This window comes from Bufo bufo, chromosome 3 (genome assembly GCF_905171765.1).
Source record: "Bufo bufo chromosome 3, aBufBuf1.1, whole genome shotgun sequence".
Taxonomy (NCBI): Eukaryota; Metazoa; Chordata; class Amphibia; order Anura; family Bufonidae; genus Bufo; species Bufo bufo.
Genome location: NC_053391.1, coordinates 391,890,906 through 391,906,508, shown reverse-complemented (window position 1 = coordinate 391,906,508; position 15,603 = coordinate 391,890,906).

Genomic DNA, 15,603 nt, shown 5'->3' with positions numbered 1-15,603 from the left:
AGACACTGTATCGAGACAAGTCTTATTAGACTTGTATGCTCTCCATTAAAGATAAACCAATGACTGTAGAGTCTAAGGATTCGTTAGATATAAGATAATCACGCTACTACCAGATGATGGTGAATGGTACTGTTTATTGTTTATTGGTGGTAAATGTCCTCTTCGGTCCCTCTATGCCACTAGTGGATGGTGTGATCAACACTGAGGGCAGAGTCCAACAAGTTACCATTTTCTTGTTGATGTTGTTATCCGTTGGCACGCAGGAGAGGAAAAACCCCCTTGTGGAGGAAACCTCTAGGGAACCATGGCGTAAGGACTACCCTTCCCTTGGGTACAAGAGGCAGCTTGTGGACTAGAAGCGCTGGCGGTCAATTCATTGATTCGTGGAAGAATCTTCATCAACTTCCTGCTGCTTCTCTGCTCCTGCTACTCTGCAGGTTATGACCCTCAGGTTACTCCTAGTGGCAGTTGGAAATGAAACTGAAGGACCAGGACTGTTATATCACAGTACCGATAAGTCGTCAGGAGAGTACATAGAGGTCAGCGGTTGGAATTTGAGGCTCATACAAGGACAGCAATTCTCGGTGGATTTTCCTGGTGAGTGTGATGTCATCAAGAGGCCTTGCTATAACATAATGGTTTTCTCCCACTGATCTATTGTGGACATCTGTATATATAGTGGAGCTGCTCACTTCCAGTGGTTTATCCTCCTCCAGATTCTGTGGACGATCTCTCTCACAATTCTGCCAAATGTTCTGCCAAGAGATAAAATAGCATTGTAATAGTGGTAACCACCTGCACTTTTACCCTGTAGACCCATCAGCAGACTATAAGCTTCCATCAGTGAATGGACTCCACACCACACTCTGCTGATAGAATTACAGGTAATGGAGGGAACTTTCAATAATCCCCATATTTCCCTCTCATTTACGATGACCCACCTGCGATGACGTATGACAGGTTCTTGTATTGGCTTTATGACCTGCCATCTGGCATTGGCAAAAGTGAATCCACAGAATAGCTTTTGATCTTTATCGGCCATTGGTGGCTTATTGGCTTCGGTGGAGGATAGGACATCATTTATTTTTTTCGATGTCATCACTGGTGGCTGTGGAGAGAGATCCAAGATCCTGTGTTTAACAAGAAAGGGCACAATGGAACTTTACTACTACCCACATCTTCCCTGGATCCTGTACTTACTGGTCCTGGTTGGAATGGTGGACAAGCTGCTGCTTCCTCTATATCTGTCCACTCGATGTCCATGAAAAATGGATGTTCCCTGATGTTACATACCGCTAACTGGCGACTCTCTGGTGACTTGATTAAGAGCTGGAAAAAAATATATTGAAGACATTTCAGAATTGTAGATCACACTTTCCAATGTAGTCCCTAGTTTTCAATGTCATATTTAGCCGCTGTTGTACTGCTATATATTTTTATACTCACCCTCTCTATGAGGTCTCTGGCTTGTGGGTCGAGTCGTTTTGGGTAGGTGGGAACATCGTTGATCAGTGACTTCTGAATTTTTTCAGGAAATATACTGGCAGAGAATGGATATTTGCCAGTAGCCATCTGATATATCGTCACACCAGCTGAGAACCAGTCCACTGCCGTGTTGTAGGGCTTCTCCAGAAGAATCTGTAGAAATATCAGGTTGACAATAAAAAAATAAGAGCATTGTCCAGAGCAGCAGAAGTCATGGAGATGTCCAGCCCTATGCACAATGTGAAGCACATAGATGATTCCTCACCTCGGGTGCCATGTAGCTAAGAGTTCCGGCATATTGTGAGATCTTCCTATCCCCAAAGATGTTCATCACGGCAAGACCGAAATCGGCAATCTTCAAGTGACCGGCGCTGTCCATTAAGATGTTTTCTGGTTTTATGTCTCTATGTATGATGCCTCTGTTATGGAGAAACTGCAGCCCACAGATGATCTCAGCTGCAAAAAATCTGATCACAAAAAAAGAGAAAACATCAACATTGAGACCAATAAATTATATAAAGATGGATGTTCCTGACAACTATTGTCTTTATCTAAGATATCTATGTTCTGCCTTACCTGGTGACTGGAATGGTGAATGGGGCTTTGGCATGTATGAGGTCACCTAGGTCTCCTCCGCTGAGAAACTCCATGATGAAGAAGGCATAGTCCTGTGATAAAGATAGAGCATATCATGTAAGTTTAAAAAAAACTTAACTATGGAATATTAGAGTGCATATATATATACCCTGTTTTGGAGATGTTATGCTTCTCAAGTAGAAGAAGCCAGAGGTTCAGGTTGACCTACCATCATAGTGCAAGTCTTGGAACTCATTTAAGTACAACAATGTTGGCAAAAGTAGGATGGGGTTGGAAAGAACTGACCTACTCACAAAACCCAGTAGTGAATAAGACTCTTACCTTGGTCTGGAAGGTGGCATAAGCATGGGTGAATAGTGCACTTTTCCCAGTCACCTCCAGGACCTGTCGCTCAATCAGAACGTTGTTTCTAAAGTTCTGAAGGAGGACCCTCTTCTTCACCAGCTTCACTGCCAGTTGTTGTTGGCAGTCGGGATGTGTAGCCAGCATGACCTAGAGGAGACAGAACATTAGAACTTGAAGAACGGCGCATCCTGCCATGAGAAGACGTGAAATCTTGATTTTGCTATAGTCATATTACTCCACATAAGGAAAAAGTGACAACAACTCCTGATACTTACTTTACCAAAACCACCCTCTCCAAGAATTTTATGGAAGGTAAAGCTTTCCAGTCCAGTCACAATGATGGGGGTTTCTGCTGGGGTTGTCACTGGTAGAGAGAAGAGACATTATAGTTAATATTCCTGCGTTTGGCCTCCAATAGTAATTACGTTATGAGAGGATAAGAGTTTTATGGGGCATGAAAGACAAAAATGCTCATTAATCATGTTCATAAGTGGGCAAACCCATTGATACGTTATTGGGGGATATTGGCTCTAGGTGTCTTAGATCTGCACTCACCTGACAGCTTTTCCATCTCAGTGTCATAGGATGTGCTGGGTCCATCTTCAGCTTTTCCCCCTGTCTTTTCTCCCCTCTTCCTCTTTTTTAGGATACTCTCCTGTATAGGGCTTCCAGGTCTTTTCGAAGCCTTGATCATTTTCTCTTTGCCGCCATCTTTCGCCTTCTCTGATGTTTCTATTCTCCTCCTCTTATTTGGCGGCTGAACCCTCCTCTTTCTCTTCCTTTTTCTTTTTTTGGGAAGATTCTTTGGAATCTCCATGTTCAGCCCATAGATGTCACTGGGTTGAGGAAGGTCCTGTGCACCTTCAGCGCGTTCCATGATGACACTTGGAACGGCTTGGCTTACAGGCCCTCTTTTCTGGTCTTTGAACAAAACCAAAATTTGCTGAGCGCAAGTAAAAGTCGCCTTCACCCGTCAAGTGATGAAGAAATATGGCCGAAAGTCAGGCTGCAGAAAGCTAGAATCAATTGTTATATGACATCACAAAGGCATCTGTGACATCACCACATTCTAAAGGTCACATGACTTTACAGAGGTACCTGTGTCATGGCTGGCTGTCAAAGGTGACATGACATTACGGGTACCTGTAACATCATCAGCCTGGCTGACAGGCCTGTGTTTATCAGCAGTTTTAAAGGTCCATGATTTTCTATTTACTAAGTCTCTCTAGCATTTATCATTTATATTATATCCAGTTTATTCCCAGAATAAAAACTCTCCTCTACAAACAGTTTAAAAATGGAACAAGATGCAATTCTACTCTAATTATGCATCTTGTTAGGGAAAATGATACATTGTGTCCAGGGTAGACATGGCGTCCCTTCATTCAGCTGATTGTCGGCTACCAATTACACAAGGATAGACATTCCTAAGGATACATCATTAATATTTAGGACAAGAATAAGACATGGTCTTTCTTTGAAAATGAATGGGTCCGCACCCGTTCCATAAAATTGCGGAACAGATGCCGACCCATTCATACAGTCGTGTGAATGAGCCCTAAGGTCTGTTAAGAACGGATAAACTGTCCATTTTTAACAGACTTTTTTTTCACTGATGCCTTTCTGAGAAATGGGCATTCAAAACGGACCCATTCAATTGTATGGCGGCAGTCGGTCAGTGAAAAACAGACAAGATAGAATATGTATAGAACATCTATTTTTTGACATCCGTTATTCACTGGCCGTCAAAACAACTGTCGGGTAAATAACCTCATAGACTACCATTGGCCTTAAAATGGATGTGTGATGGCCGTTAAAAAAACATCCATCACATGTCCGTTTTTTTTACTGTCATGTACATGTAGCCTAAGGCCTTTTTATGCTACTTTTGTATTTTTCTTTGCTATCATTTTAGAGTACACTATGTTTTTATGTCATTTATAAACTTTTTTTTTTAACCTTTTTTTATACCATTTAGCAATCATTTTACATAATGTGATATATTTATAGAGTAGGTTGACACTGCTATGTGTGTATATTATTTGCTGCTTTGTATAATATTCAATCGCATCAAACCCTTCAAGCAACAGCCAGTTTGGACCAAATGCCGGATTCCCATTTTTCAAATCCGACATGTGACAGTTTATCTGGTGTTAATTTTGGAATGGTTTTACTTATCCAAGCCATTCTGAGATGGTTTTCTCGTGACACCATACTGGACTATCATTTATATCAATAAATTCACCAATGGATTTGTCTATATATTCAACCCTTTCTAGCCGTTTCAGCAAGTAAGCATTCAGTCTCCACTGCGGAGGGGAGGGACTTGGCAAACCTGTTTGGATCTCAAGAGTTATGGGAGCATGATTAGACCAAGCCGTGAGACCTATGCTTGAGTCTGAGGCCTTCCATAGCAAATCAGTAGAAATAAGAAAATAATCTATTCTGGATTGTGATAAGTGAGCAGGGGAGAGGAAAGTATAGTCACGTTCTCCGCCATAGAGGTATCTCCAAATGTCATGAAGCTGAAATTCATCTATGAGGGATTTGAGGTCCCGTCTGTGTGTCAGGGTGCAGTTATTACAATCCATATCTGCATTTGCCGGTATATTAAAGTCACCCCCAATCACAGTGGAGCCTGACGCCACTGCTTTGAGTTTGCGGAAAAAACGGCAGAAGGAGGATATTTGTTTGCTGTTAGGTGCATAGACGGTGGCTATCGTCACTGGTAGGTTATCTAATAGACCCGTTATTATAATATATCTGCCCTTGCTATCCGTCGTTAAAGAGGACAAAGTGAACGCTACATTCCTTTTTATCGCTATTAAAACTCCTGCTTTCTTTTTCTTAAACGCGGGAGAGTAGAAGATATGTGGGAAATCAGGATGTGTACATCTATGATTATCTTTCAGCAGCAAATGGGTTTCTTGAGCCATTAGTACATTACAGTGTGAGGACATAGCATCAGCCCATAACATTTTCCTCTTAAATGGGGAGTTCAATCCCCTAACATTCAGCGAATACATTTTAACCCCCATCGAGATAGTAAGTATACCGGCTTAACCCTGCTCCGTTCGGACAAAGGTATAGGAACGTATATGGGGAGTAGACATCATCACACATTTTAACCGGAGGTAGAGCCTCCAAAAACGTCGAATAAACTAAGAAAACATAGAACGCAAAAGTTAACATATAAAGAGTAGAAGCAGTATTACAGTGCTTCAAAGTAGTATAGTGGTAGAAAGGGCTTTTGCCCCATAGAGAAGGGGTTGCCAAATACTATTGGGCATTCCTGCTCAGGTGGGGTTCCAGTCCACTGGAATCTTTGCTCGTTCACGAAGAGGATGACCTGCTGGCGGAGTGCCAGCAGGTAGAAGGCTCAGGGCCGACAATTTCTGCTCTGCAGCCCGCGGCGTTGTGCACACGTGGAATGTGCCGTTATGTGCGACTATAAGTTTCACCGGAAAGCCCCACCGGTAGCTGACTTGATTGTCCCGCAGGATTCTAGTGAGGGGGGCAAACTCCTTCCATTTGGCCAGGGTTGTCGCAGATAAATCCGGGAATACCAAGATGCCGCCAAAGGAGCTGGTGGGCTCTGGGTCCTTCCGGAGTGCTTTCATTAAGGCTTCTTTGACGTGGTAGAAGTGTATCCTCGCCAGGACATCATGAGGGACCTCTGGAGCAAGGCTTGCCAGCTTGGGGATCCTGTGAATGCGGTCAATAGAAAGGTCCATCTCTGAGAGACTTGGTCAGGCCTCTTTGAGTAAGGTTTGCAGCAGTGAGAGTAGCTGATCAGGACCCACCGTCTCAGGCACACCCCGGAGTCTGACATTGTTTCGTCGACTCCGGTCCTCCATGTTGGCAACTTTAGATGGTAGCTTGCCTACCTCCTCCTCAAGGGCAGCGTCAGCGTCTATCAGCAGATTATGTGAGGTGGTAAGTTCCGCCATCTTGCCTTCTAGATGCGAAGTGCGCTCTCCCAGCTGTGTTATTTCAGCTTGTACTTCCCTGAGAACGATGTGGAAGTCCTCTTTTATGGAAGATCGTAGGGAGTCCAGCATACTGCGGAGCAGCTCCTCTGTAAGCGGTGAGGAGCTATCTGATAGTTGTCAGGATGTGGTGCGAACTTCGCTCGGCGAGGAAGCGGAGAAGCCGTCACAAGATGGCGTGGAGGGCAGCTTCGGGCTTACGCTCAACGGCGGAGTTTTGTGAAAGAACTCTGTGAGTTTCGCCGGAGCCTGGCGCTTCTTGACTCGCCCCATATGTGGACAGGATGCAGGAGGAGAGATCCTCATAAATTTGGTAGCAGGAAAGGCTGAGATTAAGCCGGATTGTAGTGCTGGAAGCGGAGCTCCTCAACTAAGCAGCCAGCGCCATCAGCGTCCAGGCAATGCCCCCACTTGTTATTTTATTTTTTTGTGGAGGTGAGGTGACAAAAACAGCAATTCCATCATTGTTTTTAACAATATTTTTACAGCGTTCACCGCGGATGATTAGTAACTTGATACCTTTATAGATCAGGTTGTTATGGAGGCAGCGATACCAATTATGTGTAGTTTTTTTTATTTTTTAATAACTTATAAGTGAACGGATATGGGTTATATGCCATACATGCCATTTGGACGTAGGGTTGTGTCCAAATGCGTGAAGGGGTTAATATGCCTGGCATATATTTCTATACTTTTTTTAAAGCTACTTTTTATTTTTTTTAAAGGGGTTGTCCAGTATCATTAATGGAGTTTTCTGGAAGGGACATGTTTTAACATAGAGACACTGTATCGAGACAAGTCTTATTAGACTTGTATGCTCTCCATTAAAGATAAACCAATGACTGTAGAGTCTAAGGATTCGTTAGATATAAGATAATCACGCTACTACCAGATGATGGTGAATGGTACTGTTTATTGTTTATTGGTGGTAAATGTCCTCTTCGGTCCCTCTATGCCACTAGTGGATGGTGTGATCAACACTGAGGGCAGGGTCCAACAAGTTACCATTTTCTTGTTGATGTTGTTATCCGTTGGCACGCAGGAGAGGAAAAACCCCCTTGTGGAGGAAACCTCTAGGGAACCATGGCGTAAGGACTACCCTTCCCTTGGGTACAAGAGGCAGCTTGTGGACTAGAAGCGCTGGCGGTCAATTCATTGATTCGTGGAAGAATCTTCATCAACTTCCTGCTGCTTCTCTGCTCCTGCTACTCTGCAGGTTATGACCCTCAGGTTACTCCTAGTGGCAGTTGGAAATGAAACTGAAGGACCAGGACTGTTATATCACAGTACCGATAAGTCTTCAGGAGAGTACATAGAGGTCAGCGGTTGGAATTTGAGGCTCATACAAGGACAGCAATTCTCTGTGGATTTTCCTGGTGAGTGTGATGTCATCAAGAGGCCTTGCTATAACATGATGGTTTTCTCCCACTGATCTATTGTGGACATCTGTATATATAGTGGAGCTGCTCACTTCCAGTGGTTTATCCTCCTCCAGATTCTGTGGACGATCTCTCTCACAATTCTGCCAAATGTTCTGCCAAGAGATAAAATAGCATTGTAATAGTGGTAACCACCTGCACTTTTACCCTGTAGACCCATCAGCAGACTATAAGCTTCCATCAGTGAATGGACTCCACACCACACTCTGCTGATAGAATTACAGGTAATGGAGGGAACTTTCAATAATCCCCATATTTCCCTCTCATTTACGATGACCCACCTGCGATGACGTATGACAAATTCTTGTATTGGCTTTTTGACCTGCCATCTGGCATTGGCAAAAGTGAATCCACAGAATAGCTTTTGATCTTTATCGGCCATTGGTGGCTTATTGGCTTCGGTGGAGGATAGGACATCATTTATTTTTTTCGATGTCATCACTGGTGGCTGTGGAGAGAAGATCCAAGATCCTGTGTTTAACCGCCTCACGTCCGCCCATAGGATATAAACGTCCTATGGGTGGACGTCTATTTCTGACAGCACGTTTTAAAACGTCCTGTCAGAAATAGCAGCTGCACGCTAATCGTGCAGCTGCTGATCGGGTTGCCCGCTGTCAGTGACAGCAGGGCAACCCAGAGATAAGGCAGGGACAGTGCCCAGGTGTCCCTGCCTTCACGATCGCTGCAGACACAGCGCTCACCGAGCGCTGTGTCTGCAGAGCAGGAAGCGCTGTGCGCTTCCTGTTCCGGCCCGGCGGTCATGTGACCGCCGGGACCGGAGAGTGCAGGGGCTGTGTGAGGTCTCTCAGAGACCTCGATCAGCCCTGCTGTGAGGCTGTACAGCGCAGGATTGCTGCTGTACAGCCTCTCTAGGGGTGCATTTGTCCTGTAACTGGGGCTACTATGTCAGCCCCAGTTACAGGAGAAATCAACAGTGAAAAAAAAAAAAAAAAGTGAAGCAAATGTCCCCCAGAGGTCTTGTATGACCTTATGGGGGACGAAAAGTGTAAAATAAAATAAAAATAAAATAAAGTGTTGAAAAAATAAAATAAAAAAAAGGTTCACATGTAAAAAAAAAAAAATCCCAAGTAAGGAATAAAAAAATAAAAAAAAAATAGAAAAAATAAAATAAAATAGACATATTTAGTATTGCCGCGTCCGTAAAAACCAGCTCTATAAAAATATCACATGACCTAACCCCTCGGGTGAACACCGTAAAAAATAAATAAAAAAAACTGTGTCAAAACAAGCAATTTTTGTCACCTTGCATCACAAAAGGTGCAACACCAAGTGATCAAAAACGCGTATGTCCCACAAAATAGTACCAATAAAACCGTCACCTCATCCCGCAAAAAATGAGCCCCTACATAAGAAAATCTCTCAAAAAATAAAAAAACTATAGCTCTCAGAACATGGACACATTAAAACATAATTTTTTGGTTTCAAAAATGCTATTATTGTGTAAAACTTTAATAAATGAGAAAAAGTATACATATTAGGTATCGCCACGTCCGTAACAATCTGCTCTATAAAAATGTCACTTGACTGAACCCCTCAGGTGAACGCTGTAAAAATAAATAAATAGAAACTGTGCTAAAACAACCAATTTTTTGGTCACCTTGCCCCATAAAGTGTTATAATGAATGATCAAAAAATCATATGTACCCAAAAATAGTACTAATAAAACTGGCACCTTATATCCTAGTTTCCAAAATGGGGTCACTTCTTGGGAGTTTCTACTGTAAGGGTGCATCAGGGGGCTTCAAATGGGACATGGCATCTAAAAACCATGTGGAGTTCCTTTCCTTCTGCGCCCTGCCGTGTGCCCATACAGCAGTTTACGACCACATGTGGGGTGTTTCTGTAAACCGCAGAATCTGGGTAATAAATATTGAGTTTTGTTTGGCTGTTAACCATCGATGTGTTAAAGAAAAAAATTGATTAAAATGGAAAATCTGCCAAAAAAGTGAAATTTAAAAATTTGATCTCCATTTTCCTTTAATTCTTGTGGAACGCCTAAAGGGTTAACAAAGTTTGTAAAATCGGTTTTGAATACCTTGAGGGGTGTAGTTTCTACAATGGGGTCATTTATGGGGGTATCCACTATGTAGGCCCCACAAAGTGACTTCAGACCTGAACTGGTCCTTATAAAGTGGGTTTTGGCAATTTTCTTACAAATTTGAAGAATTGCTTCTAAACTTCTAAGCCTTCTAACGTCCTAAAAAAATAAAATGACATTTCCAAAATGATGCCAACATAAAGTAGACATATGGGAAATGTTAAATAATAACTATTTTATGAGGTATCACTTTCTGTTTTGAAAGCAGAGAAATTGAAATTTAGAAAATTGCGAATTTTTCAAATTTTTGGGTAAATTTGGGATTTTTTCATAAATAAAGGTGAAATATTTTGACTCAAATTTATGACTATCATGAAGTACAATGTGTCACGAGAAAACAATCTCTGAATGACTTGGATAAATAAAGGTGTTCCAAAGTTATTACCACATAAAGTGAGATATGTCAGTTTTGCAAAATTTGGCCTGGTCAGGAAGGGGGCAAAGGGCCCAGATGGGAAGTGGTTAACAAGAAAGGGCACAATGGAACTTTACTACTACCCACATCTTCCCTGGATCCTGTACTTACTGGTCCTGGTTGGAATGGTGGACAAGCTGCTGCTTCCTCTATATCTGTCCACTCGATGTCCATGAAAAATGGATGTTCCCTGATGTTACATACCGCTAACTGGCGACTCTCTGGTGACTTGATTAAGAGCTGGAAAAAAATATATTGAAGACATTTCAGAATTGTAGATCACACTTTCCAATGTAGTCCCTAGTTTTCAATGTCATATTTAGCCGCTGTTGTACTGCTATATATTTTTATACTCACCCTCTCTATGAGGTCTCTGGCTTGTGGGTCGAGTCGTTTTGGGTAGGTGGGAACATCGTTGATCAGTGACTTCTGAATTTTTTCAGGAAATATACTGGCAGAGAATGGATATTTGCCAGTAGACATCTGATATATCGTCACACCAGCTGAGAACCAGTCCACTGCCGTGTTGTAGGGCTTCTCCAGAAGAATCTGTAGAAATATCAGGTTGACAATAAAAAAATAAGAGCATTGTCCAGAGCAGCAGAAGTCATGGAGATGTCCAGCCCTATGCACAATGTGAAGCACATAGATGATTCCTCACCTCAGGTGCCATGTAGCTAAGAGTTCCGGCATATTGTGAGATCTTCCTTTCCCCAAAGATGTTCATCACGGCAAGACCGAAATCGGCAATCTTCAAGTGACCGGCGCTGTTCATTAAGATGTTTTCTGGTTTTATGTCTCTATGTATGATGCCTCTGTTATGGAGAAACTGCAGCCCACAGATGATCTCAGCTGCAAAAAATCTGATCACAAAAAAAGAGAAAACATCAACATTGAGACCAATAAATTATATAAAGATGGATGTTCCTGACAACTATTGTCTTTATCTAAGATATCTATGTTCTGCCTTACCTGGTGACTGGAATGGTTAATGGGGCTTTGGCATGTATGAGGTCACCTAGGTCTCCTCCGCTGAGAAACTCCATGATGAAGAAGGCATAGTCCTGTGATAAAGATAGAGCATATCATGTAAGTTTAAAAAAAACTTAACTATGGAATATTAGAGTGCATATATATATACCCTGTTTTGGAGATGTTATGCTTCTCAAGTAGAAGAAGCCAGAGGTTCAGGTTGACCTACCATCATAGTGCAAGTCTTGGAACTCATTTAAGTACAACAATGTTGGCAAAAGTAGGATGGGGTTGGAAAGAACTGACCTACTCACAAAACCCAGTAGTGAATAAGACTCTTACCTTGGTCTGGAAGGTGGCATAAGCATGGGTGAATAGTGCACTTTTCCCAGTCACCTCCAGGACCTGTCGCTCAATCAGAACGTTGTTTCTAAAGTTCTGAAGCAGGACCCTCTTCTTCACCAGCTTCACTGCCAGTTGTTGTTGGCAGTCGGGATGTGTAGCCAGCATGACCTAGAGGAGACAGAACATTAGAACTTGAAGAACGGCGCATCCTGCCATGAGAAGACGTGAAATCTTGATTTTGCTATAGTCATATTACTCCACATAAGGAAAAAGTGACAACAACTCCTGATACTTACTTTACCAAAACCACCCTCTCCAAGAATTTTATGGAAGGTAAAGCTTTCCAGTCCAGTCACAATGATGGGGGTTTCTGCTGGGGTTGTCACTGGTAGAGAGAAGAGACATTATAGTTAATATTCCTGCGTTTGGCCTCCAATAGTAATTACGTTATGAGAGGATAAGAGTTTTATGGGGCATGAAAGACAAAAATGCTCATTAATCATGTTCATAAGTGGGCAAACCCATTGATACGTTATTGGGGGATATTGGCTCTAGGTGTCTTAGATCTGCACTCACCTGACAGCTGTTCCATCTCAGTGTTATAGGATGTGCTGGGTCCATCTTCAGCTTTTCCCCCTGTCTTTTCTCCCCTCTTCCTCTTTTTTAGGATACTCTCCTGTATAGGGCTTCCAGGTCTTTTCGAAGCCTTGATCATTTTCTCTTTGCCGCCATCTTTCGCCTTCTCTGATGTTTCTATTCTCCTCCTCTTATTTGGCGCCTGAACTCTCCTCTATCTCTTCCTTTTTCTTTTTTTGGGAAGATTCTTTGGAATCTCCATGTTCCGCCCATAGATGTCACTGGTTTGAGGAAGGTCCTGTGCGCCTTCAGCGCGTTCCATGATGACACTTGGAACGGCTTGGCTTACAGGCCCTCTTTTCTGGTCTTTGAACAAAACCAAAATTTGCTGACCGCAAGTAAAAGTCGCCTTCACCCGTCAAGTGATGAAGAAATATGGCTGAAAGTCAGGCTGCAGAAAGCTAGAATCAATTGTTATATGACATCACAAAGGCATCTGTGACATCACCACATTCTAAAGGTCACATGACTTTACAGAGGTACCTGTGTCATGGCTTTCTGTCAAAGGTGACATGATATTACGGGTACCTGTGACATCATCAGCCTGGCTGACAGGCCTGTGTTTATCAGCAGTTTTAAAGGTCCATGATTTTCTATTTACTAAGTCTCTCTAGCATTTATCATTTATATTATATCCAGTTTATTCCCAGAAGATACTCTAATTATGCATCTTGTTAGGGAAAATGATACATTATGTCCAGTGTAGACATGGCGTCCCTTCATTCAGCTGATTGTCGGCTACCAATTACACAAGGATAGACATTCCTAAGGATACATCATTAATATTTAGTACAAGAATAAGACATGGTCTTTCTTTGAAAATGAATGGGTCCGCACCCGTTCCATAAAACTGCGGAACATATGCGGACCCATTCATACAGTCGTGTGAATGAGCCCTAAGGTCTATTAAGAACGGATAAACTGTCCATTTTTAACAGACTTTTTTTTCACTGATGCCTTTCTGAGAAATGGGCATTCAAAACGGACCCATTCAATTGTATGGCGGCAGTCGGTCAGTGAAAAACTGACAAGATAGAACATGTTCTATTTTTTGACATCCGTTATTCACTGGCCATCAAAACAACTGTCGGGTAAATAACCTCATAGACTACCATTGGCCTTAAAATGGATGTGTGATGGCCGTTAAAAAAACATCCATCACATGTCCTTTTTTTTTACTGTCATGTACATGTAGCCTAAGGCCTTTTTATGCTACTTTTGTATTTTTCTTTGCTAGCATTTTAGAGTACACTATGTTTTTATGTCATTTATAAACTTTTTTTTTTAACCTTTTTTTATACCATTTAGCAATCATTTTACATAATGTGATATATTTATAGAGTAGGTTGACACTGCTATGTGTGTATATTATTTGCTGCTTTGTATAATATTCAATCGCATCAAACCCTTCAAGCAACAGCCAGTTTGGACCAAATGCCGGATTCCCATTTTTCAAATCCGACATGTGTCAGTTTATCTGGTGTTAATTTTGGAATGGTTTTACTTATCCAAGCCATTCTGAGATTGTTTTCTCGTGACACCATACTTCATGTTAGTGGTGAATTTGAGCTGATATGTTTTACCTTTATGCATAAGAAAAAATCCAATATTTTCAAAATTAGAATTTCTCTGCTTTTAAAACGGATAGTGATACTTCATAATATAGTTATTACTTTACATTCCCCATATGTCTTCTTTATATTGGCATCATTTTGTAAATGTTATTTTATTTTTTTAGGAAGTTAGAAGGCTTAGAAGTTTAGAAGCAAATTTTAAAATTTTTAAGAACATTTCCAAAACCCACTTTTTTAAGGACCAGTTCAGTTAAGAAGTCACTTTGTGGGGCCTTCATAGTAGAAACCGCCTATAAATCACCAAATTTTAGAAAATACACCCCTGATTTTACACCTCCCCTGATTTTACAAACTTTATTAAACCCTTTAGGCGTTCCATAAGAATTAAAACAAAGTAAAGGGGACATTTTAAAATGTGACACCCCCTAATGCACTACAAAAATAGAATCTAAATATATAATTTTTTTTTTTACAGTAAAAATAGCAAAGACAAGGTGGAACAGCACCCGTGATCAGTTTAGAAGGGAGTTGTTGGAAACTTCACGTAGCGGTGACGCGGGTGCAAAGAAACGTCCCTACATATACCTCAAGCAGCTGCGGTTCTTAAGAGATATCATGGAGTTGCGGCCATAAGTAAATATTTATTATTACATTTTTATTTTTACTGACAAGTGACGTACTATTATTACACTGGGGCGAACCTATGGCACGGTTACCAGAGGCGACACTCGGAGCCCTCTCTGTGTGCACCTGCACACAGGAAAAAGTCTATGGTGTACCAATTTGACTTGTAATTTCCCGGCCATTCATCATCGAGGCCCTTGCTGGGTTTTCTAGGCAACCTGTTAGCAGGGATGGGCAAAATGCGTCTCGCCAAATGTAGCAAAATTACAACTCCCAGCATGCAAAGTCTGTCTACAGTTAACAGCCTACAGCAGGGCATGGAGGGAATTGTAGTTTTTCAACTGCTGTAGAGCCGCAGTTTGACCATCCCTGTGTTAGTGGATTAGGCAATGCATTACAATACAGAAGTTTAGTAATGCATTGAAAAGGGGTTCAGACCCCCAAAAGTTGAAGTTTCAAAGTACCAATTGTGGGACAGAAATAAATGTTGAAAAAAAGGGCAATACATTTTTTTAATTAAACAAACTAAAATTTGTATATATAAAAAAAAAAAAAATATATATATATATATATATATATATATATATATATATACACTCACCTAAAGAATTATTAGGAACACCATACTAATACGGTGTTGGACCCCCTTTTGCCTTCAGAACTGCCTTAATTCTACGTGGCATTGATTCAACAAGGTGCTGATAGCATTCTTTAGAAATGTTGGCCCATATTGATAGGCTAGCATCTTGCAGTTGATGGAGATTTGAGGGGATGCACATCCAGGGCACGAAGCTCCCGTTCCACCACATCCCAACGATGCTCTATTGGGTTGAGATCTGGTGACTGTGGGGGCCATTTTAGTACAGTGAACTCATTGTCATGTTCAAGAAACCAATTTGAAATGATTCGAGCTTTGTGACATGGTGCATTATCCTGCTGGAAATAGCCATCAGAGGATGGATACATGTTCTCATTCTGTTTACGCCAAATTTGGACTCTACCATTTGAATGTCTCAACAGAAATCGAGACTCATCAGACCAGGCAACATTTTTCCAGTCTTCA